Raw genomic sequence first — 26179 nt, forward strand, 5'->3', positions numbered from 1 at the left:
GGTATATAAACTCTAAGATAAATATTATAAAGGTATTGGACCATGGTTGATCATGGTTAATTTTCATATTGAGACAATCTTTGTCACAATGCGATATTGGACCATGGTTGTCCTTGATTAACCATGATGGGCAACCGAAGTACTATGATCAAAATATATTTTCCTAGCATCTGTAACTTGCACCAACCACAAATTACAAAAAATATATTACAACAATTGCGTTGAAACAATATATGTACAATGATTTTAGAAATTGTAATGGGACCAAAGAACTTACCGCTTCTTTGAGCATAATTGAAACACGAAACAGTGGTTCTAGTTCAACATGACAGAGATTCAATACAATTTGTACATGTTGTGTTGTATAACAAACAAATTATTTTCTAGTCACAACAAAAGAAATCCAGAAAACTAAAGGGATGAATAGCCTCCAAAAATAACATGCGAAAACATACTAAGACATCTAAGGGCATAACTAATTCAGAGCTAACACTACTAACTGGGAAATGCAGAGTTCCTCATGGACAACTTTTTCTGGTGACTTTGTATCAGATTTTGAAACATCATCCGACACCCAAAATTTTATTTGATTCCCCTTCTCAATAAATTCCCTGCAAAACTAAATCACAAAATGTCACCTACTCCTTGAAAATGAAAGAATAAATGAGAGAAAACAAACTTGGGTTGCATCATCCATCACTAAATCGGGCCAACTGATTTGTCTGTGCTAATATTTACACAAAAATTAATGAAGAGACACACTAATTTTAGAGCCCTACCCCTCAGAAGCCCCACACAGTCATTGTCCTGGCCTCGCTTGTTCAAAGAATTGTAACCACAGTGCCCCACACAATCATGATCACTCATTTAGAGAATTGTCACCACAATAATCAGTGATCAAGGTGTTCATAATTTGCGAAAAATAGAGACCTCACATGGCAGAGTGAGAGGACCCATGAAGTTGAAACAATTCCTTTTCCACCTCCTCTAACCAAAATTCTATAATCGTTAGGCGCAAACGATAATCAAAATTTTTCACACAATCACCATGATGCACGAGAATGGAAATGCTTCACCTCTCGTGTTTCCATTAATTTTTATACCTTTAAAATATTTTTATGTCGTCACTCCATGCTCCCTCGCGGTAAATTCATAGATATAGGACTAAGATGAAGGATATACTAGGCATGTTCGCCTCAGAGTTAATCTTAGCCATCCAATTATCTTTAAAAAAAATTCAACTACCTTACCTCCACCGAAATTTTAAATAGAAAGCCTTCTACTAAATATAAAAACTAACATGAAGAAAAGTGTAATGTTATACTATATATGTTATAGTCGTGATTGAAGTGATATTTATATCATATATGTTATACACTTAATGTATATGTGAGGTGTTATGGTAAATGGAAATGTAAAAAATTAATATATCATTTAACCTTTCTCTGTAATACAAGAAATATATTAATTAAATATTTAATTATGTCAAATTTTATAAATGTGTTATATTTTTTTTTGTAAGCTTGGGAGGACTACATCTTCATCATGTTCAATATCTCACTCTGATTGGAGCGAGGAATTGAACCAGTGACTTCACATCAAAAGTGCCTTAACAAAGCACCCAATCACCATCTATCCAAGACCCCGTGGACAAATATATTATATTTATTATTTAAATTTTGAATTGAAGATTTTTTATAAATATATTATATTTATTATTTAAATTTTAATTTGAAATGAATTAAAATAGAATATACTATATTTATTATTTGAATTTTGAATTGATATGAATATTTAAAAGTAACATATTTTTTAGTATATTTTTTAATTATTATTATAGTTAATTATGGATTTTTACCTACTACTTATAATATGATAAATAAATATTTTTAAATTAATCAATATTAATTTATTATATATTTAATTCTTGTAAAGTTGATTTTGATAATAAATTTTTTTTGAGACTTATTTTAAATTTCAAAATTCACCTCACGCAAAATTTATGAATTAATATTACATAAAATAAATTAGAAAATGGTGAATTTAAAAGGTAAATGTGTATGATACACCATTAATAATACAAAAATGGAAATATGACATTGTATTAATGTGTGTTCATTTAATGATAATCCACCTTAAAAAAAATCATATAACTTAATAAATAAAGAAATATATTAAAATAAAATTATTACTAAAAAAAATCTACTCTAAGTCTAGGGGCAGCGTAATTAGTTGAATCGAAGTTTGTGAAATTGTGGAAACTAACGATATCAATAAATAAGGCCAAATTTAAATATGTAAAAATACACTTACAATGGTAACAAAAAAACATAGCTAGTGCATAAATAATTTCTTATTCTTAAAAAAAATATAAATTTTTCCTTTTTTGTTTTATCATTTGGCATTCCCATTAAAAAAGTCTATATAAACTACTTATAAGTTAAGTGGTATATCAAGATTTATAGAGGGGATTTGATTCTTTGTTAGAATGGAAGAGATCAATACCATGAAGTTTCTTTGTTCCACTAAAAAAGGTTTTAAGAACACTTAATGCCTTTGAGGAAGAAAGATTAGTATCAATGTCTTCAATGTTGGCCTTGCCAGAGTAATGGATTCCCCAATTGACATTTGTGGTTTTTGATCCTTACTCTAATCACCTTCATTTGCTAGAAAATTCTATCTATTTCATTTTTGGTTATCTGGATCCCCTAATTGACATTTGTGATTACTTCAATTTTTAGAAAATTCCATCCATTTCATTTTTTATCATTCTTTTCTAAGATGATGAGCTCGAGCTTGGGGGCATGTAGCTTGTAGAGGGCCTAGGAGATGACATATTCAATAATGCAATGTTGTGTTCTCATAATCATAATTTGAGAAGCACTCTATATAAAAGGCCTTTTCAAGGTTTATCTTCACACAAATATAAACATAAACATATGTACATAGTTGCATCAAAGTTCTCTCAAGATATGATTTGATTTTAAGTGCCTAAGGAGTTCACAATATCCTTAAACATGGATAAATGTCATAAATGTGATGGTAAAGTAGAAAGATGAACCTAAAATAGGATTGTAGTAACAAACATAGAGGATCTAAATCTGGAAACTGAGATATAAAAAGCCTAGTGTTTCCCCAAAACCAAGGACTATTCTCAAAAACTCTAATAATCAACATGATAAAAAATAAAAAAATAAAAAAAATAAAAATTGAAGAAAGAAAAATTTCATAAATCTTTGTCCAAGATGAATGAATCCACTTATATAACATAATATTGAAAAGCCAAAACCCATTAAATAGCAGCAATCTTGTTATATAAAGAATGTGGATAAGTAACCTATAATGCTGTGATCTCCATCATTAGCACCTCTTCATTTTGTTTTACCATATAGACACTAGAAATAAGTGAAAGCTTCAAAGCATGAGCCATTGCATCCTAAAAGGTACTGCAATGCCCACCACATTAGGATGCCAATATAAGAGTTGGATTTTTACCTATATGATAAAGTGTAGTCTATATTTTGGCAAGGATTTCTTAAAATCATAATGTTGAGTTGTTTGCAAAATCCTTATGCTCTATGGACTTTTCATGGCATTGAATCCATTATGCATTCAAACTCACATTTTAAATAAAAAAAATTATTCATTCAAAAACACATTTTAAATAAAGAAATCACATTCTTGCCCAAACTTTATCACCAAATTCCAGATTATGCCTATATAATAATCATAGAACCAAAATATATCCTTCCATCATTTAACCTTATAGAAAACACTTATTATACATTCAGAAACACATTTTAAATAAAGAAATTATTCACTAAAAACACATTTTAAATAAAAGAATCACATTCTTACCCAAAATTATATCACCAAATTCCAGATTTTTTCAGAGAAAAAAAAACATCATGGATTTATATTAAGGAAATATAAAGATCTGCAATACATTACATTTTTTTGGGGCTATGAGATGCCCAAAACCAGATACTATATAGTGGAACAGATTTATCCAATTCACAGAACCCTGAAGCAAAAACCTTACCCATATCTTCTTAACAGATTAGATTCAGTACATTCAGCAGCAGAAGTAAAAAGACACTAAGGAAAACTTGATAAGTCACATTCGTATAGAACTGAAGCTCAGAGAACTCGCTTGCCTTACTATGGAGAGGAGTCTCATTCTGTTGATACTGAAATCCTGAATAAGAAAGGAGATTCCATCATGCATCACTAATAAAGAGCATAGACCTGGCTGCATGCCAAGACCATCCTTAGAGAGGAGATCAGCCTGGACATTCCTGGAACAGGGGATATGCTGAAAAGATATCTGGTTCATTGAGCTCCGAAAAAACATGATTCAGCTTAGCCATCCAAGGAGGTGAACACTATTAATGAGGCCCATTCCATTTACAATCAAAATATATCATATTCTATTATAAATTAATAAAATAACTTTAAAAAAAAATTCATAAATCAACCACATCATGTTAAATTCCCCCGCATGCATAAGGATGTCCGTATATCATCATTATCATAGCCTGAAATCCTATGCAGAAGGATTTCTGTATATCAACTTTATCTTATAGACTGAAATCCTTACTTGGCATCAGGATCTGCTCAAATAATTGCTGAACAAGAATTTCTTGAAAGACTTCAAATGCAATATTACAAACAACTACCAGCCATCAAAGACTTAGCAGTCAGATAAATCATCAAATTCTTACGCTGCAGCCCTTTTGTCTTGGCAATCATTTCCATCACAATATGAAAGCTTTCGGACCTCGCGCAGAACAATCATGTCAGATCTGAGCCTATGGGGTTCTTCATCCATCCTTTGCCGGGGCGGACTTCCGAGCTGCCTTCATTGTCATTGTCAACTGCTGATTAGGCATTTTATCAGACACTTGGCAATCGTCTCCATCACAATCTGGAAACTTTCGGATCTCCCACAGAACAACCCTGCCAAACCTGAGCACAGCATCTGGCTAAAGTTCTGGCTCGTTAATACCTTATATCCGAAAACCTTTGCTACACACGGCAATCTGGTTGCTGCTGTTCAAAAGATAACAAGGCGAGGCAGAAGGCTCTAGGGGTCACGGCCATTTCTGTAAATCCAAAACCCTTTAGTGAAAATTTTCAATGTTTGAGGGTTCTTTAAAGCAATCTTTAAAAACTTCAGATGTAGATGTAAACAGATGTAAAATAACAGAGCGTACCTGAACTTGGACGGATTTTATTTAAAGATCTGTTTTAAGTGCTTCATATCAAGCCCTCTGCCTCACCTGCGCTACAAAATTGGAGGCGGAATCTTTTGGACGGCTTCTTTTAAATATATGGTGGAGAGGATTTCAGCCTCTTCCATAACTTCCTCACTTGAACGAAGGACGTCCGAACTAAATTGGGGACTCTCCCCAACTCTTTGAATGGAAAATCGGGGAAACTGCACCTTCTGGTTTTTGAAGTATTCCAACACCTCTGATATTAAATATTAACAATCAATATCTACAGGTAGTGACTTGTTAATAAGATGTGGTTCTATACCTGAAACACCTGGTATCCATGTCGTTGAAGAGTTCGAAACCCTAAGACAGTTGAGTTCGGATCAGCAACAACGCTGCCCCTCCAACCTCCAAGCTTTGAAATTTCTTCCCGACATTGCTGGTCAACACATTATACATTAATACGCGGAAAAGAAAGGAGTTGCAGAGCTCCGGGGAATTACAGAGCGGACTTGCGGACTTGCGAAGGTCAGGGCAATTACAGAGCGGCGGCAAGGAAATTGCGTGAGGGAGCAACCGCGGGACCTCCTCAATTCGAATTGGAGCCATTCCTCTCTGTTCCCGACATTCGAGCTCGTCACATCCTCTGTCAGGGGATGTCAGGATTTACAGATACGCAATTTTCATTGTCAGGCTCTGTCAAATCGCGAGGGAAGGCTGGGCGGCGAAGGAGGGTGGCGGAGCGAGGGGAAGGTGGCGGAGGGCGGAGGGATTGCCGGCAGCCAGAGCCGGACGATTTGCCGGTCGGTGCCGGAAAACGGGCCATTCTTCCGCCCAGCTAGACTACTCCCTTCAAATCTGAAGATGGCATGGATAATGAACGACGAATATGTTGGAAATAATACTGAGAGGGGGGGTGAATCAGTATTATCTAGCAATTTAATAAATCTTCCTTATTTGATCTTTGAATTATTTTAGCATGTCAGTACCATAAAATAATGAGCATGAAAAACAGATAGTCACACCAAAGAACACAAGATGTAAGGTGGAAACCGAATGTGGGTGAAAACCACCTGCTGCAATATGTCTCTATCTTCTTTCAATTTAGAAACTTCTTTTACAATGATTTTGTACTGGTGCAGTCCTTTACCAGTATGCAGGCTGCAACCTGCAGAGAGCTACAACTCTCTCTCTCTCTCGTTTTCCAGTCTACTCCTGGAAGGGAGCTACAACCCCCTACTTCTTTTCATAAAGCATCAGATGATCAACAAGTACATAACAGATATAGATCACTACAGATATCAGATCAGCAACAACAGAACTAACCCAGAACACCTTATCAATAGAGAAATTCAATCAACAGAACATCTTAAAACAGAGACGCAGTTTTTCTTTCTGTGGCCTGCGACCAGACGCCGTTAACCTTCTGCTACTCTGCGTCCACACGCAGATATCCTTCTGCTCCGCTGCGTGCCCACGCACTGTTCCTTTGACTGCTCTGCATTCTGTTGCTTCAGGGACGCACCCAAAGATACTATCGCGCCGCGTCTTTCGCTACAGAGACGCACCTGAAAACACTATCGCGCCGCGTCTTTCGCTACAGAGACGCACCTGAAAACACTATCGCGCCGCGTCCTTCTGCTTCAGAGACGCACCTGAACCTTGATCGCCCTGCGTCCCCACGTAGGTCTCTCTCTACTGTGCTGCGTCTCGGCGCACTTTCCCTTTACAGTACCTGCGTCCCGACGCACTTTCCCTTCACTGAACCTGCGACCCTTTAGATATAAATGATATGAAGGCTTCAGGACAAACCCAAACAGTCAGATCTACAGATATGATCATGCGCCATAGAGATCACAGTCCATTAGAAGATTCGCCCTCTTAGATCTGGACTAGATCTCACCAAATAAGATATTCAACCCAAGACAATTGCTCAATCCAAATGAACTCCTTTGCTTTATATAGGCAAGCTCCTCCTCAAAACATGGAACAATACCACGAGCCGACACCATAGAAACATAAAACCGTCGGCTAGATACCACACAAGAAACCCCCACGTGCTTTTCTCTGCCTTGAAATGTGTGCACTGGGTAGACGCACCCCCTGAACGGCTGGCCGGCGTCCCTGGACGCGGGTTCTGCATGGTATACCTGCGGGGACGCACTTTCTGAACCGATTGCCTGCGTCCTTCTTAATTTTCAACAAACTGAGAGCCTTACCACTGGAGTTGCCATCAAGTACAACATCTGTAACATACAGTCATACCAGAAAACATAATGCCAACAATCTCCCCCTTTGGACTTGATGGCAACCTCACAAACTTCAGCTTCATTCTCCCCCTTTGACATCAAGGGCAAAGGGTATGCTCCCCCTAAGTTCATGCTCCCCCTGAAAATGAACCAGATCTGCAGCAACGCACCACCATGAAAGAGATAGAGACATATTGCAGCTATTTCCAAGATCTCCTTCTCCATAATGCCAACAATGCATTATGTGCTCCCCCTGAGCCTGTACCACCAATAAGAAGAGGTTCAACAAGATGATGCATCAACAACCCCCAGCTTTTGTCTGAGTTATTCAAACGTGTCCCTGGGCAATGGTTTGGTGAGAATATCAGCAACTTGTTCCTTGGAAGGAACATACTCCAACTTGACTTTCTGTTCAAGCACTTGTTCCCGGAGAAAATGGTACTTGATTGGTATGTGCTTGGTTTTTGAATGCATAACAGGGTTCTTTGAGATGCTGATTGCACTTGTATTATCACATAAGATGGGGATTGGTGGAGTACAAGTGATTTGAAAATCCTGCAAAGTCTGCATCATCCAAAGAAGTTGGGTGCAACAAGATGCAGCAGCAACATATTCTGCTTCAGCTGTAGATAAGGCAATGGAACTCTGTTTCTTGCTGAACCAAGATACCAGTCTGGAACCCATAAAGAACGCACCACCACTTGTGCTTTTCCTGTCATCCACGCTTCCGGCCCAATCTGCATCTGTATAAGCATGAAGAGTAAGATCTGTATCTCTAGGATACCATAAGCCATAATTTTGAGTCCCTTGAAGATATTTGAAAATTCTCTTTACTGCCTGAAGATGAGTCTCCTTCGGATTTGCCTGAAATCTTCCAACTATTCCAACTGCATGCATGATGTCCGGTCGGGTACCTGTCAAATATAGTAAACTTCCAATCATAGATCTTTAGGTTGGTTGATGTACTGCTGCAGATTCATCATTTGCACTGAGACTACATCCTGTGACCATGGGTGTACATACTGGTTTTGCATCTTCCATGCCATATTTCTTCAAAATCTTCTTGAGATACTTGGTTTGAGATAAAAAGATTCCTCCTTCCTTTTGTTGGATTTGTAAACCAAGGAAATATGTCAGTTCTCCAAGCAAGGACATTTCAAATTCTTTCTACATGACCAAGGCAAAGCTTTGACTCATAGCTTCTTCATTGCTGCCAAAAATAATGTCATCTACATACACAACAAGTATTAGCAATTTGTCATTTTCAACTTTTATATACAGATTGCTATCTGCTGAACCTTTTGAGAAACCTTGTTGATGAAGATATTTGTCCAACCGGTAGTACCAAGCCCTTGGAGCTTGTTTGAGACCATAGAGAGCCTTTTTCAATCGGCATACAAGATTTGGATCATTTCCAAGAATGAACCCATCTGGCTGTTCAATGTACACTTCTTCTTCCAAGTCTCCATTCAGAAAGGCTGATTTCACGTCCATTTGGAATACTTTGAAGTTTTGAAAACTTGAGAGAGCAAGGAACATTCGGATGGCCTCAAGTCTTGCAATAGGAGCAAAAGTTTCTTCAAAGTCTATTCCTTCTTGCTGCGCATACCCTTTACAAACAAGTCTGGCTTTGTTTCTAATTACTTCTCCATTTTCATTCAATTTATTTTTGAAGACCCATTTTGTTCCGATAACATTCTTATCCTTTGGTCTAGGAACCAGCTCCCAAGTGTTGTTCTTTTCGATTTGCTCAAGTTCTTCATCCATTGCTTTCACCCAACATTCATCTTTGCATGCTTCTTTCACATTTTGTGGTTCAGTAGAGGAGAGTAATGCCAAATAGCTTGAGGCTTCTGCAACTGTTCTTCTTGTTTGTACACCTGCTTCTTTCTGCCCCACAATCTGAGATTCTGGATGATTCTTCTGAACATATCTGGATGGAGTTTTCTCTTCTATTCTTGTCTGCTCCTCTGGTTCTTCTTGAAGTTCTCCTTGGGGTTCTTCTTCTTCATTATTCTGTCTTTGAGGGTAGCCTTCATCTTCTTCTATATCTTCATGATGTACTTGCCTAGGAATATATCCCTTCTCATCAACCACTACATCAATGCTGTCAACAATTCTGCCAAGTCTTTTATTATAGCATTTGTATGCTTTGCTATGTGGAGAATAGCCAAGAAGAATGCCTTCATCTGCTCTAGGTTCAAGTTTGCCAAGCTGCTCATCAGTATTCTTGATATAGCATTTGCTCCCAAAGATTTTGAAGTGCTTTACCGAAGGAGTTTTACCACTCCAGAGCTCATGAGGAGTTTGAGTGCTGTTCACCCGGACATTTGTCTTGTTGAGAATAATAACCGCAGCATGTGCAGCTTCACCCCAGAAAGTTGCGGGAGTTCCTGATTCATCAAGCATAGCACGAGCCATTTGTTGGATTGTTCTGTTCATTCTTTCAACAACTCCATTTTGCTGAGGAGTTCTAGCTGTAGAGAATTCTCTCCTTATCCCATGTTCATCACAGAAATCGAAAAATTCATTTGAAGTAAATTCCCCACCTCTGTCGGATCTGAGGCACTTAATTTTGTGACCTGATTCATTTTCAACCAAGGCTTTGAAGGATTTGAATTTTTCGAATGCTTCATCTTTGTGCTTCATAAGTCCTAACCAGACAAACCTGGAGAAATCGTCAATAAATAATATCAAGTATTCCTCTCTAGGTGTTCTTTTCCTGAATGGACCACATGTATCTGTATGTACTAGCTCAAGAGGCATGCTAGCTGATCCTTCTTTCTCTGGAAAGTTAGTCCTGGTTTGTTTTCCAAACTGACATGATCTGCATATGGTGTTGTCAGGAATTTTGATATCTGGAAGATCGCGAACTGCCTGATATTTGCATGCTTTCCTTATTTGTGAGAAGCTTAGATGTTCCAACCTTCGATGCCATAACCAGTGCTCTTCATCATTGCTTAGATAGCATTGTTGTTGTCCTTCTTCAAATATGTACAGATTATTTGGAGTTCTTTTGCCTTTGAGTACTGTTTTACCTGTATCAAGATCACGAACAAGACATCCATTCGATCTGAAAATAACCTCGGTTTTTTTATCACACATCTGGCTAACACTTAGTAGATTATGCTTCAATCCATCAACATAAAAAACATTTCCAGCCTTGACCTTTTCTTTTAAAGGAGCAATACCTTTTCCTTTTATAGTTGCAGGAGTATCATTTCCAAAAGAAATTTTCTTTCCCTTTTCTAAAGTAGAATAAGATTCAAGTTTTTCTTTATCACCTGTCATATGCTTCGAACATCCACTGTCAATGTACCATAGATTTTCCTGTCCCTCTGCATAAAATGCTATTCCACATCTTTCTGTTTGAGGTTCCTTTATTCTCCATGTTTTGGTGCTTGAGGCTTGCTCCTTTTTCTGCTGAAACCTGCTCCTGCATTCAGATTCTTCATGACCAAAGTTATTGCAAATAGAACATTCGACTTCATTTTCAAGAACCGAAAAGTTGTTATAGGTCCTTTTTGTCATCCCTGTCATACTTCTTTGTTTTTGAGCTTCCCTAGTCATGATTGTTTTATATGCAACACATTGAGCTGCTTTGTGACCAAAATTATGGCAAGAAAAGCATTGTCCATTGAAGAAGCTTCTGCGGTTATTGAATCTACCTGCCAACTTATTGTAATTTCTATTTTCATCTATTCTTGAACCAAACTGAGAAGATTTTACCTGTGGCTGGTTGTAGCTTTTGTTCACCCTTAAGATGGATTGCCCCTGATAGTTTCTGTTTGTATTTTGTCCCTGCTTTACTTGATTATCTTCATTGTTCTTCTGCTCATTTCTTCTTGCCGCATCAAGATAACTTTTTGAGGTGGATGCTTGAGAGGTTTCTCCATTGTAACCCAAACCTGTCTTGTTTAGAGGAGACCGCTGCACATTGATAATCTCATCCAAAGTTTCAGATCCTTTGACAAACTTAAGATTAATAGCTTTTGTTTTCTCAATTTCTTTTCTGAGACCAACAATTTCACCTTCTAGTTTTTCAAGATGTTTTTCTTTTTCATCAATTTGAAATTGTAGAGTATCAATGATCACATTCTTTTCTTCTATACATCTCTTGAGTCTAGTAATTTCATCATAGAGGTTATTCACATCTACAGCATCCTCATAATCATCATCTTCAAATGCCATTAACAACTTATATTTATTACCTTGTTCATCTTCATCACTGTTTGATAAACCATCACTATCTTCATGGGTGTAGTAGCTTTTCTTATTTGCACTTTGTTTCTTGTTCCATCTAGCAGGTTCCTTTCCTTTATCCTTATAAGGACATTTTGCAGCATAATGACCTACTCTTCCACAAGCAAAGCATTTGAAAGGTAGCTTACCTCTGAACCTTCCAGAACCCCTATGAAGATTTCTGACAAAATTTGATTCTTCTTCCTCTTCTTCTGGAACATGGCTTGCTTCATAGTAATCTTCTTTGCCTGATGCCTTAAAAGCAGCTTCCCTTCTGTCTGATGGACCTCCCTTTCTCATTTCATAAGCAGTTAGAATTCCATGTAGCTGAGACATAGTGAGAACACGAAGATTTTTCTTTTCTTCTATTGCAGATACTTTAGATTCAAACTTGGGGGATAATGATCTTAGAATCTTTTGAACTACTATAGCCTCTTTTACTTCTTCACCCAAATTTTTCATACAATTAACAATCTCATCTACCCGAAGAAAATAATTAGCCACACTTTCATCATTATACATCTTGAGAGTCTCATATTGAATCCTGAGAGTTTGAAGTTTAGCTTGTTTTACCTGTTCATCTCCTTCATAGCTCGTGACCATTTTGTCCCATATCTCTTTTGCTGATTTGAAGTGCATTACCTTCATGAATTCTGTTTGGGATATACTTCCTAATAGAGTACTGACTGCTTTTGCATTTGTTTCATACTTCTTTTTCTCAGCTGGATCTGTAGGAGTAGCTGAAGGAAAAGCATAGCCTGTTTCTACAATGTCCCAAACTTCTGTACCAAGAGATTGAAGATATGTAGTAACTCTTACCTTCCAATAATTGAAGTTTGTCCCATCAAAAATCGGTGGCCTGATTGATGCTTCTCTCTCGTAGTTGCTCATGATGAACGATCTACCTTCAAGCTTATCTGAAGGACCTGCTCTGATACCAATTGTTGGAAATAATACTGAGAGGGGGGGTGAATCAGTATTATCTAGCAATTTAATAAATCTTCCTTATTTGATCTTTGAATTATTTTAGCATGTCAGTACCATAAAATAATGAGCATGAAAAACAGATAGTCACACCAAAGAACACAAGATGTAAGGTGGAAACCGAATGTGGGTGAAAACCACCTGCTGCAATATGTGTCTATCTTCTTTCAATTTAGAAACTTCTTTTACAATGATTTTGTACTGGTGCAGTCCTTTACCAGTATGCAGGCTGCAACCTGCAGAGAGCTACAACTCTCTCTCTCTCTCGTTTTCCAGTCTACTCCTGGAAGGGAGCTACAACCCCCTACTTCTTTTCATAAAGCATCAGATGATCAACAAGTACATAACAGATATAGATCACTACAGATATCAGATCAGCAACAACAGAACTAACCAAGAACACCTTATCAATAGAGAAATTCAATCAACAGAACATCTTAAAACAGAGACGCAGTTTTTCTTTCTGTGGCCTGCGACCAGACGCCGTTAACCTTCTGCTACTCTGCGTCCACACGCAGATATCCTTCTGCTCCGCTGCGTGCCCACGCACTGTTCCTTTGACTGCTCTGCGTTCTGTTGCTTCAGGGACGCACCCAAAGATACTATCGCGCCGCGTCTTTCGCTACAGAGACGCACCTGAAAACACTATCGCGCCGCGTCTTTCGCTACAGAGACGCACCTGAAAACACTATCGCGCCGCGTCCTTCTGCTTCAGAGACGCACCTGAACCTTGATCGCCCTGCGTCCCCACGCAGGTCTCTCTCTATTGTGCTACGTCTCGGCGCACTTTCCCTTTACAGTCCCTGCGTCCCGGCACACTTTCCCTTCACTGAACCTGCGACCCTTTAGATATAAATGATATGAAGGCTTCAGGACAAACCCAAACAGTCAGATCTACAGATCTGATCATGTGCCATAGAGATCACAGTCCATTAGAAGATTTGCCCTCTTAGATCTGGACTAGATCTCACCAAATAAGATATTCAACTCAAGACAATTGCTCAATCCAAATGAACTCCTTTGCTTTATATAGGCAAGCTCCTCCTCAAAACATGGAACAATACCACGAGCCGACACCATAGAAACATAAAACCGTCGGCTAGATACCACACAAGAAACCCCCACGTGCTTTTCTCTGCCTTGAAATGTGTGCACTGGGTAGACGCACCCCCTGAACGGCTAGCCGACGTCCCTGGACGCGGGTTCTGCATGGTATACCTGCGGGGACGCACTTTCTGAACCGATTGCCTGCGTCCTTCTTAATTTTCAACAAACTGAGAGCCTTACCACTGGAGTTGCCATCAAGTACAACATTTGTAACATACAGTCATACCAGAAAACATAATGCCAACAGAGTAGTTCTTGGTGGAAGCAGCACTATAAGCGCCGGCTTCTACTCCAGAGCAGCTGTGACATATATTCGAGATTCAGGGTGGGAGGAAGCCCTTGTTAATCAATCCTACCATGGGTGGAGGGCTCTGTGGTATTTCGTCGAGCGCTCAGGCGCTGGCAAATTACCTTCATGAATGCCCTTCGCCGAGCGGGAGCAAATCCTTATAACGGGTATACATTGGAGCATATTGGAGGAACGAAGATTGGCGGAACCACTTTTGATGGCAGGGGATTACGCCATTCCTCAGCCGATCTGCTGGAGCACGCGAACTGCAACAAGCTTAGAATTGCGACAAGGGCGATGGTCTCCCAGATCCTCTTCAATAGGATTGACACAGAGCAAGGTAGGTGCAAAGATTTGAGTCTTTACATCTTCTTGATAGAAATTGATACAAGAACTTCGTCTGAAATTGATAGAAGTAGTGTTGCATCTTCTAGATAGAAATTGATAGTAGTATTGCATCTTCTTGATAGAAATTGTGTTGTTCAATCACTCATATCTTGATAGACATTGTGTGCTGTTCATTGATTCGTTTCTGTAACTTGTCGAGTAACAGAAGGAGAACAAGATACCTCGAAACCCAAGGCTTATGCCGTGGTGTATATGGACAGTGTTGGAGAAGCTCATGTTGCTGTATTAAATCCCAAAAATGGAGGTGAGGTTATAGTTTCTTGTGGTGCTATTGGGAGTCCTCAACTACTATTGCTCAGCGGAATCGGCCCACGGGAGCACTTGGAATCTTTAGGCATCCCTGTGGTTAAAGATTTGCCTGGTGTTGGAAAAGGAATGGCTGATAACCCAAAAGTTGGGATTACATTCCTCTCTCGTCCACGCCTTGAATATTCATTGCCTCGAGTTGTGAGTGTAACTCCGGCTGGCTTTATTGAATCGTCCAGTTTTTTGTTTCAATTGCCCTCGAATTATGATCCTCGTAACTACAGCCCGAATGAAGAAGAGCCAGGCACATATACATTTCATCCATTCTTTAGAAGTTATTTAAATGTGGTAACCATTTTTGACTTCGTTGCTGGGCCTCTATCCAAGGGGGAGCTCCGTCTTAGGTCTCGGGATTTTAATGAAGATCCTTATGTCAGATTCAATTATTTTTCCCATCCACAGGATCTAGAAAATTGTGTGAAAGGGCTGAGAACCATAAAAAGGGTTCAGGAAACAATTCCCAAATTCTTTTTTATAAAGCCTTTTGATGGTGGTCTGTCCTCTGTAAATACAAGCGATTACAAGGCAATGGAATCATTCTGCCGAACGAATTTCTCTACCTCATGGCACTATCACGGAGGTTGCCAAGTCAATAGCGTTGTCAATGATAAATACCAAGTTCAAGGAATTGATTCTCTTAGGGTGATTGATGGATCGACCTTCAATAGATCTCCTGGAAGTAATCCTCAAGCAACTGTAATGATGCTGGGAAGGTAAGGGGATTACATTAACCATCCTCAAGCAACTGTAATGATGCTGGGAAGGTAAGGGGATTACATTAACCTCCCCTGTATCAGCTTTGCGAGTTTCTTCCAATTTGTTCCTAGTTTTAACATATCAATCTCTGATTCACTGCTTCAATAATATTTTCATTTTGTAATTCCAATTAATTTCTTCTGATTATTTTTATGTTGTGTGCATAGATATATGGGTTTGCAAATTCTGAAGGACAGATTCTCAAAATCTCAATAAATTCTGAGCAGCTGAACAGCTTGAGCCCATTTACAAGTATGACGACTTCACCAACGTCACTTTTAGATTTGCTTCAATGGCAATTCCTTTCCGTCTTCTTCTAATTCCATTCGATCTCTTCTGATTATTTTCATGCTGTGCTCACAGATACAAGGGTTGGCAAATTTTAAGTTGAGAGGCTGTCAAATTCTCTAAATCCTGAATCGATTGAACCCAGTTATAAGTACAAAAGCTTCAGCGACACTACTTTCAGATTTGCAGAAAGTAAGATTTAGATACCCACAGTGGGCACTGTCGCTGTAATTATTTCTGTAATTATTTTGAAAAGTCAGGAGCTTCTTCGCCACAGCCTCAGCCAGAAAGAAGCTTCAGAGAAATGTGTACATACCAGGATGTCTAAGGTAATCCTGAATGTCTGTCTGTTATCAGAAAAATTGTACAGACAGGATTTATATGTTTTATATGGCTTTCAATGATGGCATCACATTGAAAAAAATTATCATTGAAAATGCTTGAACTGTAGATCCAGATTTTGATGGTATTTAATATAATAGTTATTGGCAAATTTTCTTGGATACATTGGGTCAAATCAAGAATTCTGTGGTTGTTGGCTTTAGTTTGACAGCATAATAAATTCCTGTTCATTTTCAAGCGCTTGTAATGGAAGCAGTCACCACTCTATCTTCTAACGGCAAGAGCTGTTAGCTATTTGTTTAGAAAACAACTTAAAGGTATGTTTTAGACCATAAGCCATGTGCTTTTCGAGATAAAGGTATATTCATTCATTCAAATAAATCTGCTTTCCTTTACTAACAAGTGCTATGTCTAAGATTTTTGAATCTTAAAGATTCTTGTTTGGGAGATTAATCATTAGATTAAATCTACCCTCATTAAAATTAACATTTTTGTGGAATCATAAAAGGTTCTCTGTAAAATCCTAACCTAAGGGTGTGTCAATGCTAATGTGAAAAACCCTAGTCTATTTAGGTTATTGAAGAAATCTAGAAAAATACTATTCTTTTAATGTTTAGGGTGTTTATGGTAATGTCATGTTTGGAGTTTTAGAATTGCTATGGAAACCCTGGTCCTTTAGGGTTGGATGATAATGCTCATGTATCGAAACCATAGGGTTTGGTAGGGTTTATAAGCAATAACTTTATTTTAGCTAATATGATGTCCTAGGAATGAAACATATGTGTATGTTTATCCATATGATCAAAAGCCTAGACTAATCAAGATCATGATATGTCTGAGTTTAATTGTATTGATATTTGTGTCTTGAACTTACCTAATGGATATTAATATGTGTGTGCATGATTTTTAAATCCTAGATATGTATATGTGATAACTAATTGTTGATGTTCATCAGTTATAGGGTTTGCAACTAAGCCCTATTCAAAGTTGGACATTCTAGGATACGATGTGATGATATTATTTAGCCTTGATGATGAATCTAGGGTTTATAACAAACCCTAGCAGAAGTTTGTCATTTAGTTGAAACCTTAGATTATGTTGTGATTGGTTTTGATTCTTGACATCTAAGGCTTAGTGTCTCAAAAATGGAATCTAGGGTTTGCATTAAATTCTAGTAGAAGTCTAACATATGAAGTCTAAAGTTGTTGGATGCATTGTAGAACTATACTTGTTTGAATTGCTTCTAGGGTTTGCAATATATTATAGTAGAGTATGCCATATCTCTAGAAGAAATATTGAGGCCCTAGATATGATGAGGTTGATATCTTGATTGAGATACTTATGTGATCTAGCGGTTATAACCTAACCTGAGCAAGAAGTTGAGGTTTAAAAGTATGCGTCTCTTGTTGATTATCAGCCTAACTAAGTTTTGGTATTTGATGTATAAATTCTAATACTTCCATGATTTTGTTATGATTAATTTTATGCTTCTATATATGTATTTGGTTGTACTTTCTATTTAAGTTGCACAGGAACATAATCTTCAAGATGTTGAAGATATTCGTAAGTAAAGTTGATTTGATTGATAAGCATGACGAAGGAAGTTATATGAATTATGATGATCAAGATGACTCTAATAAGAAGGATTGAAGCCATGAAATATCCTCTGATATCATAGAAAGAAGTTCATCTCCCTAAGTTAAAAGGGAGCCTGGATAAAGGAAAAGAGTATAACTCCCAAGTTGAGAGGGAGGGCATATTATAGTCATGATGGATACCTCGAAGAAGAAATTGGAGAATGAATGTTGATTTCCTTCTGAAAGAAGGAAAGCAGGATACAATTGTAGAATATGTGGTCGCATGTGAAGTAGGAAAGGAAGTTGTATGATTGAGGAATATGCTGTCAAGATTTGTTTGGGAAGCCTCTAAGTCCTACTGTGATAATTGTGAAGCAACATCAAGATGTTTGAAGACCCAAAAGGTTTGTGTTTACTTATGTGTAAGGTTGTTACTGATTGGGTTGTGATTGTTGAAGTAAATCTCTCGAAGTTTTGGAAGCATGCTCGATGTTATCGATATGTTTGATCGTGAGAGATTTGATGTGTTGAGACATAGTGTATGCTTGGGAGAACATATGGTCGACCTATGTGTTGATGACTAGTTCTAAAAATAGGGAAGGTGGTGTTGGTAATAAAGCTCTGATCTTGCATTACACACCTAGTTCCCTTGGTTGATGGTTAGCAAGCTTGATGTTGCCTAAGAGGCTGAAATCTTTAGTCCATCGTAGTTCCACCTGGATAGATTTGCCTAGTCAGGATTCTCGTCTATGGCACTGTGTGTGCCTAAACTCTTCGTGGTTCATGTGTTTTGAGATCTTCCATGTACTTGTATATACATATGAATACCTCCCTAGTTAAGAGGGAGTGTTGAAGAATTTAAGTAGGTTTGGTCTTCATAATTGTATTTGTCATAATGAAATGTATTTATCAAAAGAAAGAAAAAGATTGTATTATTATTATTATTATTATGACTTATTAAGGCATGGGTTTCATGCTTGGGTCATGTTGACACCTGGAAATATCTTGACTCAAAACGGGAGGAGCTACCTGGTCAGAGTCGCGATTAGATTCTTTTCTATTAATGACAACCCTGAATGGAATTTTGGGACCATTTTACCCTTCACGAGGTGATGCTCCAATGAATGGAGACTTGATTTGAGGCAAGCAATTTCCTTTTGTGTTTTTAGAGAATATGAGAGAAACACTATCAATAAAGCCTACTCTAATTGAAATGCTATGTTTTAATGATGTATATATAGGCCTAGGCTCAAGCTTATGTCTAAATTCGACAATTCAAGATCAATCAAAAAACTATTAATGAAATCATAGTTGTAAATACAAGATTTACAATATATGAATAAGAAGTAACAACTTGTGAGATGCAGATCTAACAAAAGGATCACTTTAAATTGTCTGCAAGTTAATAAATTATCATTAAACAATAGGAAATGAACTTAAAACAACTTGTGCTATCCACAAACATATCGCTAACAACATATAATTATGGAGAAGAAAGATGAACAAAATGACTAAAAGATTTAAATCTATTAATATCTCATCTATCGATCAGTCAAAACATTACGCTATATCAAATATGCATAAGTTAACATCGATGTAACTCCATATGCATATGAATCGGAAGAGAGTGAAATATTTGGAGATGTAGATCTATCAAATATTCACTGCAATAACATTACTATGAACAAGAAAGCAACTTAAATAATTGAATGTAGTTCCTCAGATTCATGGCATTCATATGCACGTAAAGAGAATGCCTTTGTATGTAAGAAAGTAAACAAAATGATTGAATAATAATGGTCAACTATTAGCGTTAAACAACAGAATCAAAATGATTTCATAATAATATAGAACAAAGTTACCAACAACGTTTCCAATTCACTCCAATTCAATCATGAAATCATATGTGGTCCAGTGAACAAAAAAAGAAAAATAGTGTACAAAAGTGTAGTAATTGTGTTCTTAACAAAATTCCGAACCGAACTACACTTTTCAGGGTCAATTTATTTGCAGTGAGCACCATTAACTGACTTAAGGATATTCCTCATACATACAAAGCAATCCAACCAGAAAAATTGCATGGAATCGCTCCGGTGTACAGGTTCAAATCGACAAATTGTTCAGGGAACAAAGAAGATATAGAGAACTGAAATTCCGACTGTGCGTTCTTTCCAAAATTTTTGAACCCACAAAACTGAGTCCTAGACCAACTTAAATAGATTACAAGGTCTTTAATGATCAATACACTCTCAGATTCTTCCTGAAATAGGAATACAACCAATTAAAAATATGTAGAGCGTTATTGGACTAAATGACGATATTTGCTAGGGACTCAAAAACCTATTTGCTAGGGACTCTAAGGGACTCTTAGGGAGCATTATCTGAAGTCAAAGACCTATTTTCTAGGGACTCTTAGGGACTCCATCCCTCACATATCCTTCTATTCTAAGTTTTGAATTATTTTCCGTTATGCTTTGATTTCTAGTACTTGTAGCTCAAACTTGCTTTGGAAGAACATTTTTGAGTTGTTATAGGTATCTCTCAAGATTGGATTAAGAGGGAGCCCTTGCCATTTTTCCAAAGATAAGTATCTTATTCCTTGTATTATCCTTTTATATTTGGTTTCCTTCTCTTATCTAAATGTATTTGTAATAGATAATAAAATTTCTTTCTTGTTTAGGAAAAACTTGTTGATATGCTCAAGGTCTATCGAGAAGATCTCACGAGACAAATCATGATAGAATTTCTATTGATGTCCTATAAGGTTTGTCTAGAAAACAACTTAAAGGTATGTTTTAGATCATAAGCCTTGTTCTCTTCATGATAAAGGTATATTCAATCATTCAAATAAATCTGCTTTACATTACTAACAAGTGTTATGTCTAGGACTTTTGAATCTTAAATATTCTTGTTTGGGAGATTAATTATTAGATTGAATCTACCCTCATTAAAATCAACATGTTTGTGGAACCCTAAAAGGTTCTCTGTAAAATCCTAACCTAAGGGTATGTCAATGTTAACGTGAAAAACCCTAGTCTAATTAGGTTACTAATGAAATCTAGAAAAATACTATTCTTTTGATGTTTAGGGTTTTGATGGTAATGTCATGTTTGGAGTTTTTGAATTTCTATGGAAACAATAGTCCTTTAGGGTTGGATGATAATTCATATGTATTGAAACCCTAGAGTTTGGTAGGGTTTATAAGCAAGACCTTTATTTTAGCTAAGATGATGTCCTAGGAATGAAACCATAGGTGTATGTTTGATCATCTGATCAAAACCCTAGCCCAATCAAAATTATGATATGCCTGACTTTAATTGTATTGATATTTGTGTCTTGAACTTACCTAATGGATATTGATATGTTTGTGCATGATTATAAAATCCTAGATATGTATATGTGCTAACCTAATTGTTGATGTTCATAAGTTCTAGGGTTTGCAATTAAGCCCTAGTAAAAGTTGGACATTCTAGGACATGATGTGATGATATTGTTTAGCCTTGATGATGAATATAGGGTTTACAAAAAACCCTAGTAGAAGTTTGTCATTTAGTTGAAACCTTAGATTGTGTTGTGATTGGTTTTGATTGTTGACACCTAAGGTTTAGTGTCTGAAAGATGGAATCTAGGGTTTGCATTAAATCCTAGTAGAAGTCTAACATATGAAGTCTAAAGTTGTTGGATGCATTGTAGAACTATACTTGTTTGAATTGCTTCTAGGGTTTTCAATATATTATAGTAGAGTATGTCATATCTCTAGAAGAAATATTTAGGACCTAGATATAATGAGGTTGATATCTTGATTGAGTTATTGATGTGATCTAGGGGTTACAACCTAACTTGAGTAAGAAGTTGAGGTTTAAAAGTATGTGTCTCTTATTGATTATGAGACTAACTAAGTTTAGGTATTTGATGTCTAAATTCTAATACTTACATGATTTTGTTATGGTTAAGTTCATGCTTCTATATATATATATATATATATATATATTTGGTTGTACTTGCTATCTAAGTTGTGCAAGAACATAATCTTCAAGATGTTGAAGATATTCATAAGTAAAGTTGATTTGATTGATAAGAATGATGAAGGAAGTTATATGAATGGTGATGATAAAGATGACTCTAATAAGAAGGATTGAAGCCATGAAATATTCTATGATATCATAGAAAGAAGTTAATCTCCCTAAGTTAAGAGGGAGCCTGGATAAAATAAAAGAGTATAACTCCTAAGTTGAGAGGGAGGGCATATTACAGTCATGATGGATACCTTGAAGAAGAAATTTGAGAATTAATGTTGAGTTGCTATTGAAAGAAGGAAAGCAAGATACAGTTGTAGAATATGTTGTTGCATGTGAAGTATAGGAAAGGAAGTTGTATGATTGAGGAACATGTTGTCAAGGTTTGTTTGGGAAGCCTCTAAATCCTACTGCGATAAATTGTAAAGCAGTATCAAGATGTTTGAAGACCCCAAAGGTTTTTGTTTACTTATGTATAAGGTTGTTAATGATTTGGGTTGTGATTGTTCAAGTAAATCTATCGAAGTTTTGGAAGCATGCTCGATGTTGCCGATATATTTGATCATGAGAGATTTGATGTGTTGAGGCATTGTGTATGTCTGAGAGGACATCTGGTAAGCCTGTGTGTTGATGTCTAGTTCTCGAAATAGGGAAGGTGGTGTTGGTCATAGAGCTCTAACTTGCATTACGCACCTATTTCCCTGGGTTGATGGTTAGCAAGTAAGCTTGATGGTACCTAAGAGGCTGAAAGCTTTAGTCCATCTTAGTCCCACCTGGATAGATTTCCTTGGTTAGCAATCTATTATGTGGCACCATGTGTGCCTAAATTCTTCATGGTTCATGTGTTTTGAGATCTTCCATGTGTGTGTGTATATATATATATATATATATATATATATGAATACCTCCCTAGTTAAGAGGGAGTGTTGAAGAATGTAACTAGGTTCGATCTTCATAATTGTATTTGAGTCATAATGAAATGTATTTATCAAAAAAAAGAAAGAAAAAGATTGTATTATTATTATTATGACTTATTAAAGCATGGGTTTCATGCTTGGGTCATGTTGATGCCTGGAAATGTCGTGACTCAAAATGGGAGGAGTTGCTTGGTCAAAGATGTGATTAGACTCTTTTCCATTAATGACAATCCTAACTGGAATTTTGGATCCAGTTTACCCTTCACGAGGTGATGCTCCAACGAATGGAGACTTGATTTGAGGCAAGAAATCTTTTTTTTTTTGTGTGTTTTTTGAGAATATGAGAGAATCGCAGTGAATAAAGCCTACTCTAAATGAAATTCTATGTTTTAATGATGTATGTATAGGCCTAGGCTCGATTTGAACCTGATATCCTTGGACATAACCTATTATCGATTTGAACCTGTTATGCAAGGCTAAGGCATTTACGAATGGACATGACAACAAAAATAATTGATGGATTATCATTCCATACAGTGTGATTTCTTAGGTTGGATCTGCTATTATGAAATCCTGGAATCAAGGTGTAGAATGAGTGAATTATGAGCCAAATATTCATCTTTCTATCACGGAAATCCTACAACCACTCAAAAAGTGGGATTATTTCTTGCTAAAATTGCAATTATTGTTAAAAAAATTGTTACGCTCAAGCCAAAATTTCAGTTCTCTATATCTTCTTTGTTCCCTGAACGATAGGTCAATTTGTTCTCTATATCTTGATTATGAGCCTAACTAAGTTTAGGTATTTGATGTATAAAGTCTAATACTTCCATGATTCTGTTATGGTTAGTTTTATGGTTCTATATATGTATTTGGTTGTACTTTCTATCTAAGTTGCGCAGGAACATAATCTTCAAGATGTTGAATATATTTGTAAGTAAAGTTGATTTGATTGATAAGCATGATGAAGGAAGTTATATGAATGATGATGATCAAGATGACTCTAATAAGAAGGATTGAAGCCATGAAATATCCTCTAATATCATAGAAAGAAGTTAATCTCCCTAAGTTAAAGGGAGCCTGGATAAAGGAAAAAAGTATAACTCCCAAGTTGAGAGGGAGGGCATATTATAGTCATGATGGATACCTCGAAGAAGAAAATGGAGAATGAATGTTGATTTCCTACTGAAAGAAGGAAAGCAAGATACAATTGTAGAATATGTTGTCGCATGTGAAGTAGGAAAGGAAGTTGTATGATTGAGGAATATACTATCAAGATTTGTTTGGGAAGCCTCTAAATCCTACTGTGATAAATTGTGAAGCAGCATCAAGATGTTTGAAGACCCCAAAGGTTTGTGTTTACTTATGTGTAAGGTTGTTACTGATTGGGGTTGTGATTTTTGAAGTAAATCTCTCGAAGTTTTGGAAGCATGCTCGATGTTATCGATATGTTTGATCGGGAGAGATTTGATGTGTTGAGACATAGTGTATGCTTGGGAGAACATCTGGTTGGCCTATGTGTCGATGACTAGTTCTAAAAATAGGGAAGGTGGTGTTGGTAATAAAGCTCTGACCTTGCATTGCGCACCTAGTTCCTTGGGTTGATGGTTAGCAAGTAAGCTTGATGGTACCTAAGAGGCTGAAATCTTTAGTCCATCTTAGTCCCACCTGAATAGATTTGCCTGGTCAGGAATCTAGTCTATGGCACTATGTGTGCCTAAACTCTTCGTGGTTCATGTGTTTTGAGATCTTCCATGTACTTGTATATATATATGAATACCTCCCTTGTTAAGAGAGAGTGTTGAAGAATGTAAGTAGGTTCAGTCTTCATAATTGTATTTGTCATAATGAAATGTATTTATCAAAAGAAAGAAAAAGATTGTATTATTATTATTATTATTATGACTTATTAAAGCATGGTTTTCATGCTTGGGTCATGTTGACACCTAGAAATGTCCTAACTCAAAACAGGGGAAGCTACCCAGTCAGAGTCGTGATTAGACTCTTTTCTATTAATGACAACCATGAATGAAATTTTGGGACCAATTTACCCTTCACGAGGTGATGCTCCAATGAATGGAGACTTGATTTGAGGCAAGCACTTTTCTTTTGTGTTTTTCGAGAATATGAGAGAAATACAATCAACAAAGCCTACTCTAAATGAAATTCTATGTTTTAATGATGTATATACAGGCCTAGGCTCAAGCTTATGTCCACGGAAATGAAGTATGGATAGTAAATTCGACAATTTAAGATCAATCAAAAAACTATTAATGAAATCATAGTTGTAAATACAAGATCTACAAGTTTTCCAAGAACATATCAAATGGATCCATCAAACAATATGTATATGAAAAAGAATTAACAAGTTGTGAGATGCGGATCTAACAAAAAAATCACTTTAAATTCTCTGCAAGTCAATAAAATATCATTAAACAATCTGAAATAAACTTAAAACAACTTGCCGCATCCACAAACATATCACTAACAACATATAATTATGGAGAAGAAAGATGAACAAAATGGCTAAAAGATTTAAATCTATTAATATCACATCTATCGGTCAGTCAAAGCATTACGCTATATCAACCATGCATAAGTTAACATCGATGTAACTCCATATGGATATGAATAGAAAGAGAATGAAATATTTGGAGATGTAGATCTATCAAATATTCACTGCAATATACAAAGAAAGCAGCTTACATAACTGAAAGTAAAGAGAATGACTTTGTATGTAAGAAAGTAAACAAAACGATTGGACAATAATGGTCAACTATTAGCGTCAAGCATCAGAATCAAAATGATTTCATAATAATATTGAACAAAGTTACCAACAACAATGTTGCCAATTCACTCCAGTTCAATCATGAAATCATATGTGGTCCAGTGAACAGAAAAAGAAAAACAGTGTACAAAAGTAGTTGTGTTCTTAACAAAATTCTGAACCGAACTACACTTTTTCAGGGTCGATTTATTTGCAGTGAACACCATTAACTGACTTGAGGATATTCCTTATACATACAAAGCAATCCAACCAGAAAAATGGCATGGAATCAAGAAGATATAGAGAGAACTGAAATTCCGACTGTGCTTTCTTTCCAAAATTTCTTAACCCACAAAACTGAGCTCGAGACCAGCTTAAACAGATTAGAGGGTCTTTAATGATCAATACTCTCTCAGATTCTTCCTGCTATAGGAATACTACCAATTTAGAGCGTTATTGGACTAAATGACAGTATCTTGAACATTTTGGCATGGTATTATGACGTTCAGTTCTATGTTGTATGTTTTAATAATATATATGAACTTAAGTGTCATAATATAAAATGTCTAATACAATGAAATGAAATGTATGAACATGGCATGTATACATGAGTATGAGTATGAGTATGAAAAAGAGTCATTATTAATAATACTTACATTACAATATAATTACAAGTGATTGTGATTAAAACACATATTTTGTTTTGTTCTTT

The 26179-nt window shown here is 36.5% G+C and overlaps 1 long non-coding RNA gene and 1 pseudogene across 2 annotated transcripts; one reads left to right on the forward strand and one right to left on the reverse strand.

The window, feature by feature from the left end:
• Positions 1-4309: 4309 nt before the first annotated feature.
• LOC149179415 (uncharacterized) lies at positions 4310-5669 on the reverse strand. Its single transcript, XR_016258922.1, has 3 exons — positions 5217-5669; positions 4725-5105; positions 4310-4327 (listed from the first exon to the last, which is right to left on the reverse strand). It is a non-coding gene; the product is annotated as an uncharacterized LOC149179415 (long non-coding RNA).
• Positions 5670-5875: 206 nt separating this feature from the next.
• Positions 5876-15783, forward strand: LOC149179416 ((R)-mandelonitrile lyase-like; annotated as a pseudogene). The gene is made up of 4 exons (XR_016258460.1): positions 5876-6051; positions 14049-14430; positions 14644-15517; positions 15728-15783. The product of XR_016258460.1 is annotated as a (R)-mandelonitrile lyase-like (transcript).
• The last annotated feature ends 10396 nt before the right edge of the window (positions 15784-26179 follow it).

This window comes from Pinus tabuliformis, chromosome 4_1 (genome assembly GCF_031772625.1).
Source record: "Pinus tabuliformis cultivar Carrire ecotype Pingquan chromosome 4_1, CPIR1, whole genome shotgun sequence".
NCBI classification, from domain to species: Eukaryota; Viridiplantae; Streptophyta; class Pinopsida; order Pinales; family Pinaceae; genus Pinus; species Pinus tabuliformis.